The following is a 22,887-nucleotide window of genomic DNA, read 5'->3' as shown; positions in this document are numbered from 1 at the left end:
ATCTCGCGGCGAGGGGGAAGTCTCATGGTTTTTCTCGAGTTGCGGCCGGAACCTGTGGTATATTCTCGAGTTACGATGGGGAGGGCCCTTCCAGAAACGTGTTTGTTCAGCGACGTCAGGACTCCTGCCTAGGTGCGAGGGACACCTCGGGATTCTCCTCGAGTCTTGGCATGGCAATTGGGACGCGTCCCCACGTGAGGCGGGAGACCCAGTGTCCCTTTCGACGTGCCACAGGGATCCTGGGACTCCTATCCATTTTGAAGAGGAGTCAGGCATGGTCTCCTTTGGAAGCATTGATCTCCGCGGACCTCTCGAGTTTTCAAAGGATGTGAGGCCTCCGGTCGCGATGAGGCGGAGGACTAGGTCTTTCTCTGTTGTCTCCACAGGGGATTCAGACATCCCTTCGTCTTGGGAGATGCAAGACGAGCCTGCATTCAATTCACTGCAGGGATATCCGGCCTTACTTCGAGTCAGAGCATCTCGGTGTCCATTCCACTTGAGGCCACAAACTCAGGGGCCCTCTCACATACCTGTAGCTGAGAGAAGCCTTCTCTTGAGGTGCTTGTGGAAAGTTGGTATTCCTCTTGAGTCGAAGGCAGGGACTAAGCTCTCATCTCGAGTTGATTTGGGGTCCACGTAGCCCTTTCCTGTTGCGCCAGTGAACTCAGGATCCCTCTAGACTTGAGACAGTGATCTTGAGTTTTCTCTGGAGTGCCATCAAGGAAATCAAGGCTCTTTCACGTTTGATGTGGAACACGGAATTGCTCTGCACGCAGTGCAGGGGAATCGGGCCTCATCTCGCGGCGAGGGGGAAGTCTCATGGTTTTTCTCGAGTTGCGGCTGGAACCTGGGGTATATTCTCGAGTTACGACGGGGAGGGCCCTTCCAGACACGTGTTTGTTCAGCGACGTCAGGACTCCTGCCTAGGTGCGAGGGACACCTCGGGATTCTCCTCGAGTCATGGCATGTCAATTCGGATGCGTCTCCAAGTGAGGCGGGAGACCCAGGGTCCCTTTCCACCTTCCACAGGGATCCTGGGACTCCTATCCATTTTCAAGAGGAGTCAGGCATCGTCTCCTTTGGAAGCATTGATTCCGCACACCTCTCGAGTTTTCAAAGGATGTGATGTCTCCGGTCGCGATGAGGCTGAGGACTAGGTTTTTCTCTGTGGTCTCCACAGGGGATTCAGACATCCCTTCGTCTTAGGAAATGCAAGACGAGCCTGCATTCAATTCACTGCAGGGATATCCGGCCTTACTTCGAGTCAGAGCATCTCGGTGTCCATTCCACTTGAGGCCACAAACTCAGGGTCCATCTCACATCCCTGTAGCTGAGAGAAGCCTCCTCTTGAGGTGCTTGCGGAAAGTTGGTATTCCTCTTGAGTCGAAGCCAGGAACTAAGCTCTCATCTCGAGTTGATTTGGGTTCCACGGAGCCCTTTCGTGTTGCTCCAGTGACCTCAGGATCCCTCTAGACTTGAGACATTGATCTTGGGTTTTCTCTGGAGTGCCATGAAGGAAATCAAGGCTCCTATCATGTTTGATGTGGAACACGGAACTGCTCTGCACGCAGTGCAGGGGAATTGGGCCTCATCTCGCGGCGAGGGGGAAGTCTCATGGTTTTTCTCGAGTTGCGGCCGGAACCTGGGGTATATTCTCGAGTTACGACGGGGAGGGCCCTTCCAGACACGTGTTTGTTCAGCGACGTCAGGACTGCTGCCGAGGTGCGAGGGACACCTCGGGATTCTCCTCGAGTCTTGGCATGGCAATTGGGACGCGTCTCCACCTGAGGCGGGAGACCCAGGGTCCCTTTCCACGTGCCACAGGGATCGTGGGACTCCTATCCATTTTCAGGAGGAGTCAGGCATCGTCTCCTTTGGAAGCATTGATCTCCGCACACCTCTCGAGTTTTCAAAGGATGTGAGGCCTCCGGACGCGATGAGGCGGAGGACTACGTCTTTCTCTGTGGTCTCCACAGGGGATTCAGACATCCCTTCGTCTTGGGAGTTGCAAGACGAGCCTGCATTCCATTCACTGCAGGGATATCCGGCCTTATTTTGAGTCAGAGCATCTCGGTGTCCATTCCACTTGAGGCCAAAACTCAGGGTCGCTCTCACATACCCGTAGCTGAGAGTAGCCTACTCTTGAGGTGCTTGTGGAAAGTTTGTATTCTTCTTGAGTCGAAGCCAGGGACTAAGCTCTCATCTCGAGTTGATTTGGGGTCCCGGAGTCCTTTCGTGTTGCTCCAGTGACCTCAGGATCCCTCTAGACTTGAGACATTGATCTTGGGTTTTCTCTGGAGTGCCATGAAGGAAATCAAGGCTCCTATCATGTTTGATGTGGAACACGGAATTGCTCTGCACGCAGTGCAGGGGAATTGGGCCTCATCTCGCGGCGAGGGGGAAGTCTCATGGTTTTTCTCGAGTTGCGGCCAGAACCTCGGGTATATTCTCGAGTTACGACGGGGAGGGCCCTTCCAGACACGTGTTTGTTCAGCGACGTCCGGACTGCTGCCGAGGTGCGAGGGACACCTCGGGATTCTCCTCGAGTCTTGGCATGGCAATTGGGACACGTCTCCATGTGAGGCGGGAGACGCAGAGTCCCTTTCCACGTGCCACAGGGATCCATGGACTCCTATCCATTTTCAGGAGGAGTCAGGCATCGTCTCCTTTGGAAGCATTGATCTCCGCTGACCTCTCGAGTTTTCAAAGAATGTGAGGCCACAGGTCGCGATGAGGCGGAGAACTAGGTCTTTCTCTGTGGTCTCCACAGGGGATTCAGACATCCCTTCGTCTTGGGAGATGCAAGACGAGCCTGCATTCCATTCACTGCAGGAATATCCGGCCTTATTTCAAGTCAGAGCATCTCGGTGTCCATTCCACTTGAGGCCAAAACTCAGGGTCCAACTCAGATACCTGTAGCTGAGAGAAGCCTCCTCTTGAGGTGCTTGTGGAAAGTTGGTATTCTTCTTGAGTCCAAGCCAGGGACTAAGCGCTCATCTCGAGTTGATTTGGGGTCCCGGAGCCCTTTCGTGTTGCTACAGTGACCTCAGGATCCCTCTAGACTTGACACAGTGATCTTGGGTTTTCTCTGGTGTGCCATCAAGGAAATCAAGGCTCCTTTCACGTTTGATGTGGAACACGGAATTGCTCTGCACGCAGTGCAGGGGAATCGGGCCTCATCTCGCGGCGAGGAGTAAGTCTCATGGTTTTTCTCGAGTTGCGGCCGGACCCTGGGGTATATTCTCGAGTTATGACGGGGAGGGCCTTTCCAGACACGTGTTTGTTCAGCGACGTCAGGACTCCTGCCTAGGTGCGAGGGACCTCGGGATTCTCCTCGAGTCTTGGCATGGCAATTGGGACGCGTCTCCACGTGAGGCGGGAGACCCAGGGTCCCTTTCCACGTGCCACAGGGATCCTGGGACTCCTATCCATTTTGAAGAGGAGTCAGGCATCGTCTCCTTTGGGATCATTGATCTCCGCGGACCTCTCGAGTTTTCAAAGGATGTGAGGCATCCGGTCGCGTTGAGGCGGCGGACTCGGTCTTTCTCTGTGGTCTCCACAGGGGATTCAGACATCCCTTCGTCTTGGGAGATGCAAGATGAGCCTGCATTCAATTCACTGTTGGGATATCCGGCCTTACTTCGAGTCAGAGCATCTCGGTGTCCATTCCACTTGAGGCCACAAACTCAGGGTCCCTCTCACATACCTGTAGCTGAGAGAAGCCTCCTCTTGAGGTGCTTGTGGAAAGTTGGTATTCCTCTTGAGTCGAAGCCTGGGACTAAGCTCTCATCTCGAGTTGATTTGGGGGCTATGGAGCCCTTTCGTGTTGCTCCAGTGACCTCAGGATCCCTCTAGACTTGAGACAGTGATCTTGGGTTTTCTCTGGAGTGCCATCAAGGAAATCAAGGCTCCTTTCACGTTTGATGTGGAACACGGAATTGCTCTGCACGCAGTGCAGGGGAATCGGGCCTCATCTCGCGGCGAGGGGGAAGTCTCATGGTTTTTCTCGAGTTGTGGCTGGAACCTGGGGTATATTCTCGAGTTACGATGGGGAGGTCCCTTCCAGACACGTGTTTGTTCAGCGACGACAGGACTCCTTCCTAGGTGCGAGGGACACCTCGGGATTCTCCTCTAGTCTTGGCATGGCAACTGGGACGCGTCTCCACGTGAGGCGGGAGACCCAGGGTCCCTTTCCACGTGCCAAAGGGATCCTGGGACTCCTATCCATTTTCAGGAGGAGTCAGGCATCGTCTCCTTTGGAAGCATTGATCTCCGCATACCTCTCGAATTTCCAAAGATGTGAGGCCTCCGGTCGCGATGAGGCGGAGAACTAGTTCTTTCTCTGTGGTCTCCACAGCGGATTCAGACAACTCTTCGTCTTGGGAGATGCAAGACGAGCCTGCCTTCACTTCACTGCAGGAATATCCGGCCTTACTTCGAGTCAGAGCATCTCAGTGTCCATTCAACTTGAGGCCAGAAACTCAGGGTCCCTCTCACATACCTGTAGCTGAGAGAAGCCTCCTCTTGAGGTACTTGTGGAAAGTTGGTGTTCCTCTTGAGTCGAAGCCAGGGACTAAGCTCTCATCTCGAGTTGATTTGGGGTCCACTGAGCCCTTTCGTGTTGCTCCAGTGACCTCAGGATCCCTCTAGACTTGAGACAGTGATCTTGGTTTTCTCTGGAGTGCCATCAAGGAAATCATGGCTCCTTTCACGTTTGATTTGGAACACGGAATTGCTCTGCATGCAGTGCAGGGGAATCGTGGCTCATCTCGCGGCGAGGGGGAAGTCTCATAGTTTTTCTCGAGTTGCGGCCGGAACCTGGGATATATTCTCGAGTTACGACGGGGAGGGCCCTTCCAGACACGTGTTTGTTCAGCGACGTCAGGACTCCTGCCTAGGTGCGAGGGACACCTCCGGATTCTCCTCGAGTCTTGGCATGGCAATTGGCATGCGTCTCCACGGGAAGCGGGAGACCCAGATTCCCCGTCGATGTGGACAGGGATCCTGCGACTTCGAACCATTTTCAAGAGGAGTCAGGCATCGTCTCCTTTGGAAGCATTGATCTCCGTGGACCTCTCGAGTTTTCAAAGGATGTGAGGCCTCCGGTCGCGATGAGGTGGAGGACTAGGTCTTTCTCTGTGGTCTCCACAGCGGGTTCAGACATCCCTTCGTCTTGGGAGATGCAAGACGAGCCTGCGTTGAATTCACTGCAGGGATATCCGGCCTTACTTCGAGTCAGAGCATCTCAGTGCCCATTCCACTTGAGCCCACAAACTCAGGGTCCTTCTCACGTACCTGTAGCTGAGAGAAGCCTCCTCTTGAGGTGCTTTTGGAAAGTTGGAATTCCTCTTGAGTTGAAGCCAGGGACTAAGCTCTCATCTCGAGTTCATTTGGGGTCCACGGAGCCCTTTCGTGTTGCTGCAGTGACCTCAGGATCCCTCTAGACTTGAGACAGTGATCTTGGGTTTTCTCTGGAGTGCCATCAAGGAAATCAAGGCTCCTTTCACATTTGATGTGGAACACGGAATTGCTCTGCACGCAGTGCATGGGAATCGGGCCTCATCTTGCGGCGAGGGGGAAGTCTCATGGTTTTTCTCGCGTTGCGGCCGGAAGCTGGGTTACATTCTCGAGTTACGATGGGGAGGGCCCTTCCAGACACGTGTTTGTTCAGCGACGTCAGGACTACTGCCTAGGTGCGAGGGACACCTCGGGATTCTCCTCGAGTCTTGGCATGGCAATTGGGATGCGTCTCCACGTGAGGTGGGAGACCCAGTGTCCCTTTCCACCTGCCACAGGGATCCTGGGACCCATATCCATTTTCAAGAGGAGTCAGGCATCGTCTCCTTTGGAAGCATTGATCTCCGCGGACCTCTCGAGTTTTCAAAGGATGTGAGGCCTCCGGTCGTGATGAGGCGGCAGACTCGGTCTTTCTCTGTGGTCTCCACAGGGGATTCAGACATCCCTTCGTCTTGGGAGATGCAAGACGAGCCTGCATTCAATTCACTGCAGGGATATCCGGCCTTACTTCGAGTCAGAGCATCTCGGTGTCCATTCCACTTGAGGCCACAAACTCAGGGTCCTTCTCACATACCTGTTGCTGAGAGAAGCCTCTTCTTGAGGTGCTTGTGGTAAGTTGGTATTCCTCTAGAGTCGAAGCCAGGGACTAAGCTCTCATCTCGAGTTGATTTGGCGTCCACGGAGCCCTTTCGTGTTGCTCCAGTGATCTCAGGATCCCTCTAGACTTGAGACATTGATCTTTGGTTTTCTCTGGAGTGCCATGAAGGAAATCAAGGCTCCTATCATGTTTGATGTGGAACACGGAATTGCTCTGCACGCAGTGCAGGGGAATTGGGCCTCATCTCGCGGCGAGTGGGAAGTCTCATGGTTTTTCTCGAGTTGCGGCCGGAACATGGGGTATATTCTCGAGTTACGACGGGGAGGGCCCTTCCAGATAGGTGTTTGTTCAGCGACGAAAGGACTGCTGCCGAGGTGCGAGGGACACCTCGGGATTCTCCTCGAGTCTTGGCATGGCAATTGGGACGCGTCTCCAAGTGAGGCGGGAGACCCAGTGTCCCTTTCCACGTGCCACAGTGATCCTGGGACACCTACGCATTTTCAAGAGGAGTCAGGCATCGTCTCCTTTGGAAGCATTGATCTCCGCTGACCTCTTAAGTTTTCAAAGAATGTGAGGCCACAGGTCGCGATGAGACGGAGAACTAGGTCTTTCTCTGTGGTCTCCACAGGGGATTCAGACATCCCTTCGTCTTGGGAGATGCAAGACGAGCCTGCATTCAATTCACTGCAGGGATATCCGGCCTTATTTCGAGTCAGAGCATCTCGGTGTCTATTCCACTTGAGGCCACAAACTCAGGGTCCCTCTCACATACCTGTAGCTGAGAGAAGCCTCCTCTTGAGGTGCTTGTGGAAAGTTGGTATTCTTCTTGAGTCGAAGCCAGGGACTAAGCTCTCATCTCGAGTTGATTTGGGGTCCCGGAGCCCTTTCGATTTGCTACAGTGACCTCAGGATCCCTCTAGACTTGAGACAGTGATCTTGGGTTTTCTCTGGAGTGCCATCAAGGAAATCAAGGCTCCTTTCACGTTTGATGTGGAACACGGAATTGCTCTGCACGCAGTGCAGGGGAATCGGGCCTCATCTCGCGGCGAGGAGTAAGTCTCATGGTTTTTCTCGAGTTGCGGCCGGAACCTGGGGTATATTCTCGGGTTATGACGGGGAGGGCCCTTCCAGACACGTGTTTGTTCAGCGACGTCAGGACTCCTGCCTAGGTGCGAGGGACACCTCGGGATTCTCCACGAGTCTTGGCATGGTAATTGGGACGTGTCTCCACATGATGCGGGAGACCCAGGGTCCCTTTCCACGTGCCACAGGGATCCTGGGAGTCCTATCCATTTTCAAGAGGAGTCAGCAACGTCTCATTTGGAAGCATTGATCTCCGCACACCTCTCGAGTTTTCAAAGGATGTGATGCCTCCGTTCGCGTTGAAGCAGAGAACTAGGTCTTTCTCTGTGGTCTCCAAAGGGGATTCAGACATCCCTTCGTCTTGGGAGATGCAAGACGAGCCTGCATTCAATTCACTGCAGGGATATCCGGCCTTACTTCGAGTCAGAGCATCTCGGTGTCCATTCCACTTGAGGCCACAAACTCAGGGTCCCTCTCACATACATGTAGCTGAGAGAAGCCTCCTCTTGAGGTGCTTGTGGAAAGTTGGTATTCCTCTTGAGTCGAAGCCAGGGACTAAGCTCTCATCTCGAGTTGATTTGGGGTCCACGGAGCCTTTTCATGTTGCTCCAGTGACCTCAGGATCCCTCTAGACTTGAGACAGTGATTTTGGGTTTTCTCTGGAGTGCCATCAAGGAAATCAAGGCTCCTTTCACGTTTGATGTGGAACACGGAATTGCTCTGCACGCAGTGCATGGGAATCGGGCCTCATCTCGTGGCGAGGGGGAAGTCTCATGTTTTTTCTAGAGTTGCGGCCAGAACCTAGGGTATATTCTCGAGTTACGATGGGGAGGGCACTTCCAGACACGTGTTTGTTCAGCGACGTCAGGACTCCTGACTTGGTGCGAGGGACACCTCGGGATTCTCCTCGAGTCTTGGCATGGCAATTGGGACGCGTCTCCACGTGAGGCGGGAGACCCAGGGTCCCTTTCCACGTGCCACAGGGATCCTGGGACTCCTATCCATTTTCAAGAGGAGTCAGGCATCGTCTCCTTTGGAAGCATTGATCTCCGCGGACCTCTCGAGTTTTCAAAGAATTTGAGGCCTCCGGTCGTTAAGAGGCGGAGAACTCGGTCTTTCTCTGTGATCTCCACAGGGGATTCAGACATCCCTTCGTCTTGGGAGATAGAAGACGAGCCTGCATTCAATTCACTGCAGGGATATCTGGCCTTACTTCGAGTCAGAGCATCTCGGTGTCCATTCCACTTGAGGCCACAAACTCAGGGTCCCTCTCACATACCTGTAGCTGAGAGAAGCCTCCTCTTGAGGGGCTTGTGGAAAGTTGGTATTCCTCTTGAGTCGAAGCCAGGGACTAAGCTCTCATCTCGAGTTGATGTGGGGTCCACGGAGCCCTTTCCTGTTGCTCCAGTGACCTCAGGATCCCCCTAGACTTGAGACAGTGATCTTGGGTTTTCTCTGGAGTGCCATCAAGGAAATCAAGGCTCTTTCACGTTTGATGTGGAACACGGAATTGCTCTGCACGCAGTGCAGGGGAATCGGGCCTCATCTCGCGGCGAGGGGGAAGTCTCATGGTTTTTCTCGAGTTGCGGCTGGAACCTGGGGTATATTCTCGAGTTACGACGGGGAGGGCCCTTCCAGACACGTGTTTGTTCAGCGACGTCAGGACTCCTGCCTAGGTGCGAGGGACACCTCGGGATTCTCCTCGAGTCATGGCATGTCAATTGGGATGCGTCTCCAAGTGAGGCGGGAGACCCAGTGTCCCTTTCCACCTTCCACAGGGATCCTGGGACTCCTATCCATTTTCAAGAGGAGTCAGGCATCGTCTCCTTTGGAAGCATTGATTCCGCACACCTCTCGAGTTTTCAAAGGATGTGATGTCTCCGGTCGCGATGAGGCTGAGGACTAGGTTTTTCTCTGTGGTCTCCACAGGGGATTCAGACATCCCTTCGTCTTAGGAAATGCAAGACGAGCCTGCATTGAATTCACTGCAGGGATATCCGGCCTTACTTCGAGTCAGAGCATCTCGGTGTCCATTCCACTTGAGGCCACAAACTCAGGGTCCATCTCACATCCCTGTAGCTGAGAGAAGCCTCCTCTTGAGGTGCTTGTGGAAAGTTGGTATTCCTCTTGAGTCGAAGCCAGGAACTAAGCTCTCATCTCGAGTTGATTTGGGTTCCACGGAGCCCTTTCGTGTTGCTCCAGTGACCTCAGGATCCCTCTAGACTTGAGACATTGATCTTGGGTTTTCTCTGGAGTGCCATGAAGGAAATCAAGGCTCCTATCATGTTTGATGTGGAACACGGAACTGCTCTGCACGCAGTGCAGGGGAATTGGGCCTCATCTCGCGGCGAGGGGGAAGTCTCATGGTTTTTCTCGAGTTGCGGCCGGAACCTGGGGTATATTCTCGAGTTACGACGGGGAGGGCCCTTCCAGACACGTGTTTGTTCAGCGACGTCAGGACTGCTGCCGAGGTGCGAGGGACACCTCGGGATTCTCCTCGAGTCTTGGCATGGCAATTGGGACGCGTCTCCACCTGAGGCGGGAGACCCAGGGTCCCTTTCCACGTGCCACAGGGATCCTGGGACTCCTATCCATTTTCAGGAGGAGTCAGGCATCGTCTCCTTTGGAAGCATTGATCTCCGCACACCTCTCGAGTTTTCAAAGGATGTGAGGCCTCCGGACGCGATGAGGCGGAGGACTAGTTCTTTCTCTGTCGTCTCCACAGGGGATTCAGACATCCCTTCATCTTGGGAGCTGCAAGACGAGCCTGCATTCAATTCACTGCAGGGATATCCGGCCTTACTTCGAGTCAGAGCATCTCGGTGTCCATTCCACTTGAGGCCACAAACTCAGGGTCCCTCTCACATACCTGTAGCTGAGAGAAGCCTCCTCTTGAGATGCTTGTGGAAAGTTGGTATTCCTCTTGAGTCGAAGCCAGGGACTAAGCTCTCATCTCGAGTTAATTTGGGGTCCACGGAGACCTTTCTTGTTGCTACAGTGACCTCAGGATCCCTCTAGACTTGAGACAGTGATCTTGGGTTTTCTCTGGTGTGCCTTCAAGGAAATCAAGGCTCCTTTCCCGTTTGATGTGGAACACGGAATTGCTCTGCACGCAGTGCTGGGGAATCGGCCTCATCTCGCGGAGAGGGCGAAGTCTCATGGTTTTTATCGAGTTGCGGCCGGAACCTGGGGTATATTCTCGAGTTACGACGGGTAGGACCCTTCCAGACACGTGTTTGTTCAGCGACGTCACGACTCCTGCCTAGGTGCGAGGGACACCTCGGGATTCTCCGCGAGTCTTGGCATGGCAATTGGGACGCGTCTCCACGTGAGGCGGGAGACCCAGGGTCCCTTTCCACGTGCCACAGGGATCCTGGGACTCCTATCCATTTTCAAGAGGAGTCAGGCATCGTCTCCTTTGGAAGCATTGATCTCCGCTGACCTCTCGAGTTTTCAAAGAATGTGAGGCCACAGGTCGCGATGAGGCGGAGAACTACGTCTTTCTCTGTGGTCTCCACAGGGGATTCAGACATCCCTTCGTCTTGGGAGTTGCAAGACGAGCCTGCATTCCATTCACTGCAGGGATATCCGGCCTTATTTTGAGTCAGAGCATCTCGGTGTCCATTCCACTTGAGGCCAAAACTCAGGGTCGCTCTCACATACCTGTAGCTGAGAGAAGCCTCCTCTTGAGGTGCTTGTGGAAAGTTGGTATTCCTCTAGAGTCGAAGCCAGGGACTAAGCTCTCATCTCGAGTTGATTTGGCGTCCACGGAGGCCTTTCGTGTTGCTCCAGTGATCTCAGGATCCCTCTAGACTTGAGACATTGATCTTTGGTTTTCTCTGGAGTGCCATGAAGGAAATCAAGGCTCCTATCTTGTTTGATGTGGAACACGGAATTGCTCTGCACGCAGTGCAGGGGAATTGGGCCTCACCTCGCGGCGAGGGGGAAGGCTCATGGTTTTTCTCGAGTTGCGGCCGGAACATGGGGTATATTCTCGAGTTACGATGGGGAGGGCCCTTCCAGACACGTGTTTGTTCAGCGACGTCAGGACTGCTGCCGAGGTGCGAGGGACACCTCGGGATTCTCCTCGAGTCTTGGCATGGCAATTGGGACGCGTCTCCACCTGAGGCGGGAGACCCAGGGTCCCTTTCCACGTGCCACAGGGATCCTGGGACTCCTATCCATTTTCAGGAGGAGTCAGGCCTCGTCTCCTTTGGAAGCATTGATCTCCGCACACCTCTCGAGTTTTCAAAGGATGTGAGGCCTCCGGACGCGATGAGGCGGAGGACTAGTTCTTTCTCTGTCGTCTCCACAGGGGATTCAGACATCCCTTCGTCTTGGGAGATGCAAGACGAGCCTGCATTCAATTCACTGCAGGGATATCCGGCCTTACTTCGAGTCAGAGCATCTCGGTGTCCATTCCACTTGAGGCCACAAACTCAGGGTCCCTCTCACATACCTGTAGCTGAGAGAAGCCTCCTCTTGAGGTGCTTGTGGAAAGTTGGTATTCCTCTTGAGTCGAAGCCAGGGACTAAGCTCTCATCTCGAGTTAATTTGGGGTCCACGGAGACCTTTCTTGTTGCTACAGTGACCTCAGGATCCCTCTAGACTTGAGACAGTGATCTTGGGTTTTCTCTGGTGTGCCATCAAGGAAATCAAGGCTCCTTTCCCGATTAATGTGGAACACGGAATTGCTCTGCACGCAGTGCAGGGGAATCGGCCTCATCTCGCGGAGAGGGCGAAGTCTCATGGTTTTTATCGAGTTGCGGCCGGAACCTGGGGTATATTCTCGAGTTACGACGGGGAGGACCCTTCCAGACAAGTGTTTGTTCACCGACGTCACGACTCCTGCCTAGGTGCGAGGGACACCTCGGGATTCTCCGCGAGTCTTGGCATGGCAATTGGGACGCGTCTCCACGTGAGGCGGGAGACCCAGGGTCCCTTTCCACGTGCCACAGGGATCCTGGGACTCCTATCCATTTTCAAGAGGAGTCAGGCATCGTCTCCTTTGGAAGCATTGATCTCCGCTGACCTCTCGAGTTTTCAAAGAATGTGAGGCCACAGGTCGCGATGAGGCGGAGAACTACGTCTTTCTCTGTGGTCTCCACAGGGGATTCAGACATCCCTTCGTCTTGGGAGTTGCAAGACGAGCCTGCATTCCATTCACTGCAGGGATATCCGGCCTTATTTTGAGTCAGAGCATCTCGGTGTCCATTCCACTTGAGGCCAAAACTCAGGGTCGCTCTCACATACCCGTAGCTGAGAGTAGCCTACTCTTGAGGTGCTTGTGGAAAGTTTGTATTCTTCTTGAGTCGAAGCCAGGGACTAAGCTCTCATCTCGAGTTGATTTGGGGTCCCGGAGCCCTTTCGTGTTGCTCCAGTGACCTCAGGATCCCTCTAGACTTGAGACATTGATCTTGGGTTTTCTCTGGAGTGCCATGAAGGAAATCAAGGCTCCTATCATGTTTGATGTGGAACACGGAATTGCTCTGCACGCAGTGCAGGGGAATTGGGCCTCATCTCGCGGTGAGGGGGAAGTCTCATGGTTTTTCTCGAGTTGCGGCCAGAACCTCGGGTATATTCTCGAGTTACGACGGGGAGGGCCCTTCCAGACACGTGTTTGTTCAGCGACGTCCGGACTGCTGCCGAGGTGCGAGGGACACCTCGGGATTCTCCTCGAGTCTTGCCATGGCAATTGGGACACGTCTCCATGTGAGGCGGGAGACGCAGAGTCCCTTTCCACGTGCCACAGGGATCCAGGGACTCCTATCCATTTTCAGGAGGAGTCAGGCATCGTCTCCTTTGGAAGCATTGATCTCCGCTGACCTCTCGAGTTTTCAAAGAATGTGAGGCCACAGGTCGCGATGAGGCGGAGAACTAGGTCTTTCTCTGTGGTCTCCACAGGGGATTCAGACATCCCTTCGTCTTGGGAGATGCAAGACGAGCCTGCATTCCATTCACTGCAGGAATATCCGGCCTTATTTCAAGTCAGAGCATCTCGGTGTCCATTCCACTTGAGGCCAAAACTCAGGGTCCAACTCAGATACCTGTAGCTGAGAGAAGCCTCCTCTTGAGGTGCTTGTGGAAAGTTGGTATTCTTCTTGAGTCCAAGCCAGGGACTAAGCGCTCATCTCGAGTTGATTTGGGGTCCCGGAGCCCTTTCGTGTTGCTACAGTGACCTCAGGATCCCTCTAGACTTGACACAGTGATCTTGGGTTTTCTCTGGTGTGCCATCAAGGAAATCAAGGCTCCTTTCACGTTTGATGTGGAACACGGAATTGCTCTGCACGCAGTGCAGGGGAATCGGGCCTCATCTCGCGGCGAGGAGTAAGTCTCATGGTTTTTCTCGAGTTGCGGCCGGACCCTGGGGTATATTCTCGAGTTATGACGGGGAGGGCCTTTCCAGACACGTGTTTGTTCAGCGACGTCAGGACTCCTGCCTAGGTGCGAGGGACCTCGGGATTCTCCTCGAGTCTTGGCATGGCAATTGGGACGCGTCTCCACGTGAGGCGGGAGACCAAGGGTCCCTTTCCACGTGCCACAGGGATCCTGGGACTCCTATCCATTTTGAAGAGGAGTCAGGCATCGTCTCCTTTGGGATCATTGATCTCCGCGGACCTCTCGAGTTTTCAAAGGATGTGAGGCATCCGGTCGCGTTGAGGCGGCGGACTCGGTCTTTCTCTGTGGTCTCCACAGGGGATTCAGACATCCCTTCGTCTTGGGAGATGCAAGATGAGCCTGCATTCAATTCACTGTTGGGATATCCGGCCTTACTTCGAGTCAGAGCATCTCGGTGTCCATTCCACTTGAGGCCACAAACTCAGGGTCCCTCTCACATACCTGTAGCTGAGAGAAGCCTCCTCTTGAGGTGCTTGTGGAAAGTTGGTATTCCTCTTGAGTCGAAGCCTGGGACTAAGCTCTCATCTCGAGTTGATTTGGGGGCTATGGAGCCCTTTCGTGTTGCTCCAGTGACCTCAGGATCCCTCTAGACTTGAGACAGTGATCTTGGGTTTTCTCTGGAGTGCCATCAAGGAAATCAAGGCTCCTTTCACGTTTGATGTGGAACACGGAATTGCTCTGCACGCAGTGCAGGGGAATCGGGCCTCATCTCGCGGCGAGGGGGAAGTCTCATGGTTTTTCTCGAGTTGTGGCTGGAACCTGGGGTATATTCTCGAGTTACGATGGGGAGGTCCCTTCCAGACACGTGTTTGTTCAGCGACGACAGGACTCCTTCCTAGGTGCGAGGGACACCTCGGGATTCTCCTCTAGTCTTGGCATGGCACCTGGGACGCGTCTCCACGTGAGGCGGGAGACGCAGGGTCCCTTTCCACGTGCCAAAGGGATCCTGGGACTCCTATCCATTTTCAGGAGGAGTCAGGCATCGTCTCCTTTGGAAGCATTGATCTCCGCATACCTCTCGAATTTCCAAAGATGTGAGGCCTCCGGTCGCGATGAGGCGGAGAACTAGTTCTTTCTCTGTGGTCTCCACAGCGGATTCAGACAACTCTTCGTCTTGGGAGATGCAAGACGAGCCTGCCTTCATTTCACTGCAGGAATATCCGGCCTTACTTCGAGTCAGAGCATCTCAGTGTCCATTCAACTTGAGGCCAGAAACTCAGGGTCCCTCTCACATACCTGTAGCTGAGAGAAGCCTCCTCTTGAGGTACTTGTGGAAAGTTGGTGTTCCTCTTGAGTCGAAGCCAGGGACTAAGCTCTCATCTCGAGTTGATTTGGGGTCCACTGAGCCCTTTCGTGTTGCTCCAGTGACCTCAGGATCCCTCTAGACTTGAGACAGTGATCTTGGTTTTCTCTGGAGTGCCATCAAGGAAATCATGGCTCCTTTCACGTTTGATTTGGAACACGGAATTGCTCTGCATGCAGTGCAGGGGAATCGTGGCTCATCTCGCGGCGAGGGGGAAGTCTCATAGTTTTTCTCGAGTTGCGGCCGGAACCTGGGATATATTCTCGAGTTACGACGGGGAGGGCCCTTCCAGACACGTGTTTGTTCAGCGACGTCAGGACTCCTGCCTAGGTGCGAGGGACACCTCGGGATTCTCCTCGAGTCTTGGCATGGCAATTGGCATGCGTCTCCACGGGAAGCGGGAGACCCAGATTCCCCGTCGATGTGGACAGGGATCCTGCGACTTTGAACCATTTTCAAGAGGAGTCAGGCATCGTCTCCTTTGGAAGCATTGATCTCCGTGGACCTCTCGAGTTTTCAAAGGATGTGAGGCCTCCGGTCGCGATGAGGTGGAGGACTAGGTCTTTCTCTGTGGTCTCCACAGCGGGTTCAGACATCCCTTCGTCTTGGGAGATGCAAGACGAGCCTGCGTTGAATTCACTGCAGGGATATCCGGCCTTACTTCGAGTCAGAGCATCTCAGTGTCCATTCCACTTGAGCCCACAAACTCAGGGTCCTTCTCACGTACCTGTAGCTGAGAGAAGCCTCCTCTTGAGGTGCTTTTGGAAAGTTGGAATTCCTCTTGAGTTGAAGCCAGGGACTAAGCTCTCATCTCGAGTTCATTTGGGGTCCACGGAGCCCTTTCGTGTTGCTGCAGTGACCTCAGGATCCCTCTAGACTTGAGACAGTGATCTTGGGTTTTCTCTGGAGTGCCATCAAGGAAATCAAGGCTCCTTTCACATTTGATGTGGAACACGGAATTGCTCTGCACGCAGTGCATGGGAATCGGGCCTCATCTTGCGGCGAGGGGGAAGTCTCATGGTTTTTCTCGCGTTGCGGCCGGAAGCTGGGTTACATTCTCGAGTTACGATGGGGAGGGCCCTTCCAGACACGTGTTTGTTCAGCGACGTCAGGACTCCTGCCTAGGTGCGAGGGACACCTCGGGATTCTCCTCGAGACTTGGCATGGCAATTGGGATGCGTCTCCACGTGAGGTGGGAGACCCAGTGTCCCTTTCCACCTGCCACAGGGATCCTGGGACCCATATCCATTTTCAAGAGGAGTCAGGCATCGTCTCCTTTGGAAGCATTGATCTCCGCGGACCTCTCGAGTTTTCAAAGGATGTGAGGCCTCCGGTCGTGATGAGGCGGCAGACTCGGTCTTTCTCTGTGGTCTCCACAGGGGATTCAGACATCCCTTCGTCTTGGGAGATGCAAGACGAGCCTGCATTCAATTCACTGCAGGGATATCCGGCCTTACTTCGAGTCAGAGCATCTCGGTGTCCATTCCACTTGAGGCCACAAACTCAGGGTCCTTCTCACATACCTGTTGCTGAGAGAAGCCTCTTCTTGAGGTGCTTGTGGTAAGTTGGTATTCCTCTAGAGTCGAAGCCAGGGACTAAGCTCTCATCTCGAGTTGATTTGGCGTCCACGGAGCCCTTTCGTGTTGCTCCAGTGATCTCAGGATCCCTCTAGACTTGAGACATTGATCTTTGGTTTTCTCTGGAGTGCCATGAAGGAAATCAAGGCTCCTATCATGTTTGATGTGGAACACGGAATTGCTCTGCACGCAGTGCAGGGGAATTGGGCCTCATCTCGCGGCGAGTGGGAAGTCTCATGGTTTTTCTCGAGTTGCGGCCGGAACATGGGGTATATTCTCGAGTTACGACGGGGAGGGCCCTTCCAGACAGGTGTTTGTTCAGCGACGAAAGGACTGCTGCCGAGGTGCGAGGGACACCTCGGGATTCTCCTCGAGTCTTGGCATGGCAATTGGGACGCGTCTCCACGTGAGGCGGGAGACCCAGTTTCCCTTTCCACGTGCCACAGGGATCCTGGGCCTCCTATCCATTTTCAGGAGGAGTCAGGCATCGTCTCCTTTGGAAGCACTGATCTCCGCACACCTCTCGAGTTTTCAAAGGATGTGAGGCCTCCGGACGCGATGAGGCGGAGGACTAGTTCTTTCTCTGTCGTCTCCACAGGGGATTCAGACATCCCTTCGTCTTCGGAGATGAAAGACGAGCCTGCATTCAATTCACTGCAGGGATATCCGGCCTTACTTCTAGTCAGAGCATCTCGGTGTCCATTGCACTTGAGGCCACAAACTCATGGTCCCTCTCACATACCTGTAGCTGAGAGAAGCCTCCTCTTGAGGTGCTTGTGGAACGTTGGTATTCCACTTGAGTCGAAGCCAGGGACTAAGCTCTCTTCTCGAGTTGATTTGGGGTCCACGGAGCCCTTTCGTGTTGCTCCAGTGACCTCAGGATCCCTCTAGACTTGAGACAGTGATCTTGGGTTTTCTCTGGATTGCCATCAATGAAATCAAGTCTCCTTTCACTTTTGATGTGGAACACGGAATTGCTCTGCACGCAGTACAGGGGAATCGGGCCACATCTCGCCGTGAGGGGGAAGTCTCATGGTTTTTCTCGAGTTGCGGCCGGAACCTGGGGTATATTCTCGAGTTACGACGGGGAGGGCCCTTCCAGACACGTGTTTGTTCAGCGACGTCAGGACTCCAGCCCAGGTGCGAGGGACACCTCGGGATTCTCCTCGAGTCTTGGCATGGCAATTGGGACGCGTCTCCACGTGAGGCGGGAGACCCAGGGTCCCTTTCCACGTGCCACCGTGATCCTGGGACACCTACGCATTTTCAAGAGGAGTCAGGCATCGTCTCCTTTGGAAGCATTGATCTCCGCTGACCTCTTAAGTTTTCAAAGAATGTGAGGCCACAGGTCGCGATGAGACGGAGAACTAGGTCTTTCTCTGTGGTCTCCACAGGGGATTCAGACATCCCTTCGTCTTGGGAGATGCAAGACGAGCCTGCATTCAATTCACTGCAGGGATATCCGGCCTTATTTCGAGTCAGAGCATCTCGGTGTCTATTCCACTTGAGGCCACAAACTCAGGGTCCCTCTCACATACCTGTAGCTTAGAGAAGCCTCCTCTTGAGGTGCTTGTGGAAAGTTGGTATTCTTCTTGAGTCGAAGCCAGGGACTAAGCTCTCATCTCGAGTTGATTTGGGGTCCCGGAGCCCTTTCGATTTGCTACAGTGACCTCAGGATCCCTCTAGACTTGAGACAGTGATCTTGGGTTTTCTCTGGAGTGCCATCAAGGAAATCAAGGCTCCTTTCACGTTTGATGTGGAACACGGAATTGCTCTGCACGCAGTGCAGGGGAATCGGGCCTCATCTCGCGGCGAGGAGTAAGTCTCATGGTTTTTCTCGAGTTGCGGCCGGAACCTGGGGTATATTCTCGGGTTATGACGGGGAGTGCCCTTCCAGACACGTGTTTGTTCAGCGACGTCAGGACTCCTGCCTAGGTGCGAGGGACACCTCGGGATTCTCCACGAGGCTTGGCATGGTAATTGGGACGTGTCTCCACATGATGCGGGAGACCCAGGGTCCCTTTCCACGTGCCACAGGGATCCTGGGAGTCCTATCCATTTTCAAGAGGAGTCAGCAACGTCTCATTTGGAAGCATTGATCTCCGCACACCTCTCGAGTTTTCAAAGGATGTGATGCCTCCGTTCGCGTTGAAGCAGAGAACTAGGTCTTTCTCTGTGGTCTCCAAAGGGGATTCAGACATCCCTTCGTCTTGGGAGATGCAAGACGAGCCTGCATTCAATTCACTGCAGGGATATCCGGCCTTACTTCGAGTCAGAGCATCTCGGTGTCCATTCCACTTGAGGCCACAAACTCAGGGTCCCTCTCACATACCTGTAGCTGAGAGAAGCCTCCTCTTGAGGTGCTTGTGGAAAGTTGGTATTCCTCTTGAGTCGAAGCCAGGGACTAAGCTCTCATCTCGAGTTGATTTGGGGTCCACGGAGCCTTTTCATGTTGCTCCAGTGACCTCAGGATCCCTCTAGACTTGAGACAGTGATTTTGGGTTTTCTCTGGAGTGCCATCAAGGAAATCAAGGCTCCTTTCACGTTTGATGTGGAACACGGAATTGCTCTGCACGCAGTGCATGGGAATCGGGCCTCATCTCGTGGCGAGGGGGAAGTCTCATGTTTTTTCTAGAGTTGCGGCCAGAACCTAGGGTATATTCTCGAGTTACGATGGGGAGGGCACTTCCAGACACGTGTTTGTTCAGCGACGTCAGGACTCCTGACTTGGTGCGAGGGACACCTCGGGATTCTCCTCGAGTCTTGGCATGGCAATTGGGACGCGTCTCCACGTGAGGCGGGAGACCCAGGGTCCCTTTCCACGTGCCACAGGGATCCTGGGACTCCTATCCATTTTCAAGAGGAGTCAGGCATCGTCTCCTTTGGAAGCATTGATCTCCGCGGACCTCTCGAGTTTTCAAAGAATTTGAGGCCTCCGGTCGTTAAGAGGCGGAGAACTCGGTCTTTCTCTGTGATCTCCACAGGGGATTCAGACATCCCTTTGTCTTGGGAGATAGAAGACGAGCCTGCATTCAATTCACTGCAGGAATATCTGGCCTTACTTCGAGTCAGAGCATCTCGGTGTCCATTCCACTTGAGGCCACAAACTCAGGGTCCCTCTCACATACCTGTAGCTGAGAGAAGCCTCCTCTTGAGGGGCTTGTGGAAAGTTGGTATTCCTCTTGAGTCGAAGCCAGGGACTAAGCTCTCATCTCGAGTTGATGTGGGGTCCACGGAGCCCTTTCCTGTTGCTCCAGTGACCTCAGGATCCCCCTAGACTTGAGACAGTGATCTTGGGTTTTCTCTGGAGTGCCATCAAGGAAATCAAGGCTCCTTTCACGTTTGATGTGGAACACGGAATTACTCTGCACGCAGTGCAAGGGAATCGCGCCTCATCTCGCGGCGAGGGGGAAGTCTCATGGTTTTTCTCGAGTTGCGGCCGGAACCTGGGGTATATTCTCGAGTTACGACGGGGAGGGCCCTTCGAGACACGTGTTTGTTCAGCGACATCAGGACTCCTGCCTAGGTGCAAGGGACAACTCGGGATTCTCCTCGAGTCTTGGCATGGCAATGGGGACGCGTCTCCACGTGAGGCGTGAGACCCAGGGTCCCTTTCCACGTGCCACAGGGATCCTGGGACTCCTATCCATTTTCAGGAGGAGTCAGGCATCGTCTCCATTGGAAGCATTGATCTCCGCACACCTCTAGAGTTTTCAAAGGATGTGAGGCCTCCGGACGCGATGAGGCGGAGGACTAGTTCTTTCTCAGTCGTCTCCACAGGGGATTCAGACATCCCTTCGTCTTGGGAGATGCAAGACGAGCCTGCATTCAATTCACTGCAGGAATATCCGGCCTTACTTCGAGTCAGAGCATCTCTGTGTCCATTCCACTTGAGGCCACAAACTCAGGGTACCTATCACATACCTGTAGCTGAAAGAAGCCTCCTCTTGAGGTGCTTGTGAAAAGCTAGTATTCCTCCAGAGTCGAAGGCAGGGACTAAGCTCTCATCTCGATTCGATTTGGGGTCCACGGAGCCCTTTCGTGTTGCTACAGTGACCTCAGGATCCCTCTAGACTTGAGACAGTGATCTTGGGTTTTCTCTGGAGTGCCATCAAGGAAATCAAGGCTCCTTTCACGTTTGATGTGGAACACGGAATTGCTCTGCACGCAGTGCATGGGAGTCGGGCCTCATCTCGCAGCGAGGGGGAAGTCTCATGGTTTTTCGCGAGTTGCGGCCGGAACCTGGGGTATATTCTCGAGTTACGACGGGGAGGGCCCTTCCAGACACGTGTTTGTTCAGCGACGTCAGGACTCCTGCCTAGGTGCGAGGGACACCTCAGGATTCTCCTCGAGTCTTGCCATGGCAATTGGGACGCGTCTCCACGTGAGGCGGGAGACCCAGGGTCCCTTTCCACGTGCCACAGGGATCCTGTGACTCCTATCCATTTTCAAGAGGAGTCAGGCATCGGCTCCTTTGGAAGCATTGATCTCCGCAGACCTCTCGAGTTTTCAAAGGATGTGAGGCCTCAGGTCACGTTGAGGCGGAGGACTAGGTCTTTCTCTGTGGTCTGCACAGGGGATTCAGACATCCCTTCGTCTTGGGAGATGCAAGACGAGCCTGCATTCAATTCACTTCAGGGATATCCGGCCTTACTTCGAGTCAGAGCATCGGTGTCCATTCCACTTGAGGCCACAAACTCAGGGGCCCTCTCACATACCGGTAGCTGAGAGAAGCCTCCTCTTGAGGTGCTTATGGAAAGTTGGTATTCCTCTTGTGTCGAAGCCAGGTACTAAGCTCTCATCTCGAGTTGATTTGGGGTCCACGGAGCCCTTTCGTGTTGCTCCAGTGACCTCAGGATCCCTCTAGACTTGAGACAGTGATCTTGGGTTTTCTCTGGAGTGCCATCAAGGAATCAAGACTCCTTTCACGTTTGATGTGGAACACGGAATTGCTCTGCACGCAGTGCAGGGGAATCGGGCCTCATCTCGCGGCGAGGGGGAAGTCTCATGGTTTTTCTCGAGTTGCGGCCGGAACCTGGGTATATTCTCGAGTTACGACGGGGAGGGCCCTTCCAGACACGTGTTTGTTCAGCGACATCAGGACTCCTGCCTAGGTGCGAGGGACAACTCCGGATTCTCCTCGAGTCTTGGCATGGCAATTGGCACGCGTCTCCACGTGAGGCGGGAGACCCAGGGTCCCTTTCCACGTGCCACAGGGATCCTGGGACTCCTATCCATTTTCAAGAGCAGTCAGGCATCGTCTCCTTTGGAAGCATTGATCTCCGCGGACCTCTCGAGTTTTCAAAGAATGTGAGGCCTCCGGTCGTTAAGAGGCGGAGAACTCGGTCTTTCTCTGTGGTCTCCACATGGGATTCAGACATCCCTTTGTCTTGGGAGATAGAAGACGAGCCTGCATTCAATTCACTGCAGGGATATCTGGCCTTACTTCGAGTCAGAGCATCTCGGTGTCCATTCCACTTGAGGCCACAAACTCAGGGTCCCTCTCACATACCTGTAGCTGAGAGAAGCCTCCTCTTGAGGTGCTTGTGGAAAGTTGGTATTCCTCTTGAGTCGAAGCCAGGGACTAAGCTCTCATCTCGAGTTGATGTGGGGTCCACGGAGCCCTTTCCTGTTGCTCCAGTGACCTCAGGATCCCTCTAGACTTGAGACAGTGATCTTGGGTTTTCTCTGGAGTGCCATCAAGGAAATCAAGGCTCCTTTCACGTTTGATGTGGAACACGGAATTGCTCTGCACGCAGTGCAGGGGAATCGGGCCTCATCTCGCGGCGTAGGGGAAGTCTCATGGTTTTTCTCGAGTTGCGGCCGGAACTTGGGGATATTCTCGAGTTACGACGGGGAGGGCCCTTCCAGACACGTGTTTGTTCAGCGACGTCAGGACTCCTGCCTAGGTGCGAGGGACACCTCGGGATTCTCCTCGAGTCTTGGCATGGCAATTGGGACGCGTCTCCACGTGAGGCGGGAGACCCAGTGTCCCTTTCCACGTGCCACAGGGATCCTGGGACACCTATCCATTTTCAAGAGGAGTCAGGCATCGTCTCCTTTGGAAGCATTGATCTCCGCGGACCTCTCGAGTTTTCAAAGGATGTGAGGCCTCCGGTCGCGATGAAGCGGAGAATTAGGTCTTTCTCTGTGGTCTCCACAGGGGATTCAGACATCCCTTCGTCTTGGGAGATGCAAGACGAGCCTGCATTCAATTCACTATTGGGATATCCGGCCTTACTTCGAGTCAGAGCATCTCGGTGTCCATTCCACTTGAGGCCACAAACTCAGGGTCCCTCTCACATACCTGTAGCTGAGAGAAGCCTCCTCTTGAGCTGCTTGTGGAAAGTTGGTATTACTCTTGAGTCGAGGCCAGGGACTAAGCTCTCATCTCGAGTTGATTTGGGGTC

This window comes from Dama dama, chromosome 13 (genome assembly GCF_033118175.1).
Source record: "Dama dama isolate Ldn47 chromosome 13, ASM3311817v1, whole genome shotgun sequence".
Lineage (NCBI taxonomy): Eukaryota > Metazoa > Chordata > Mammalia > Artiodactyla > Cervidae > Dama > Dama dama.
The sequence above is the reverse complement of the archived record's forward strand: the minus strand, read 5'-3'. Positions refer to the sequence as shown.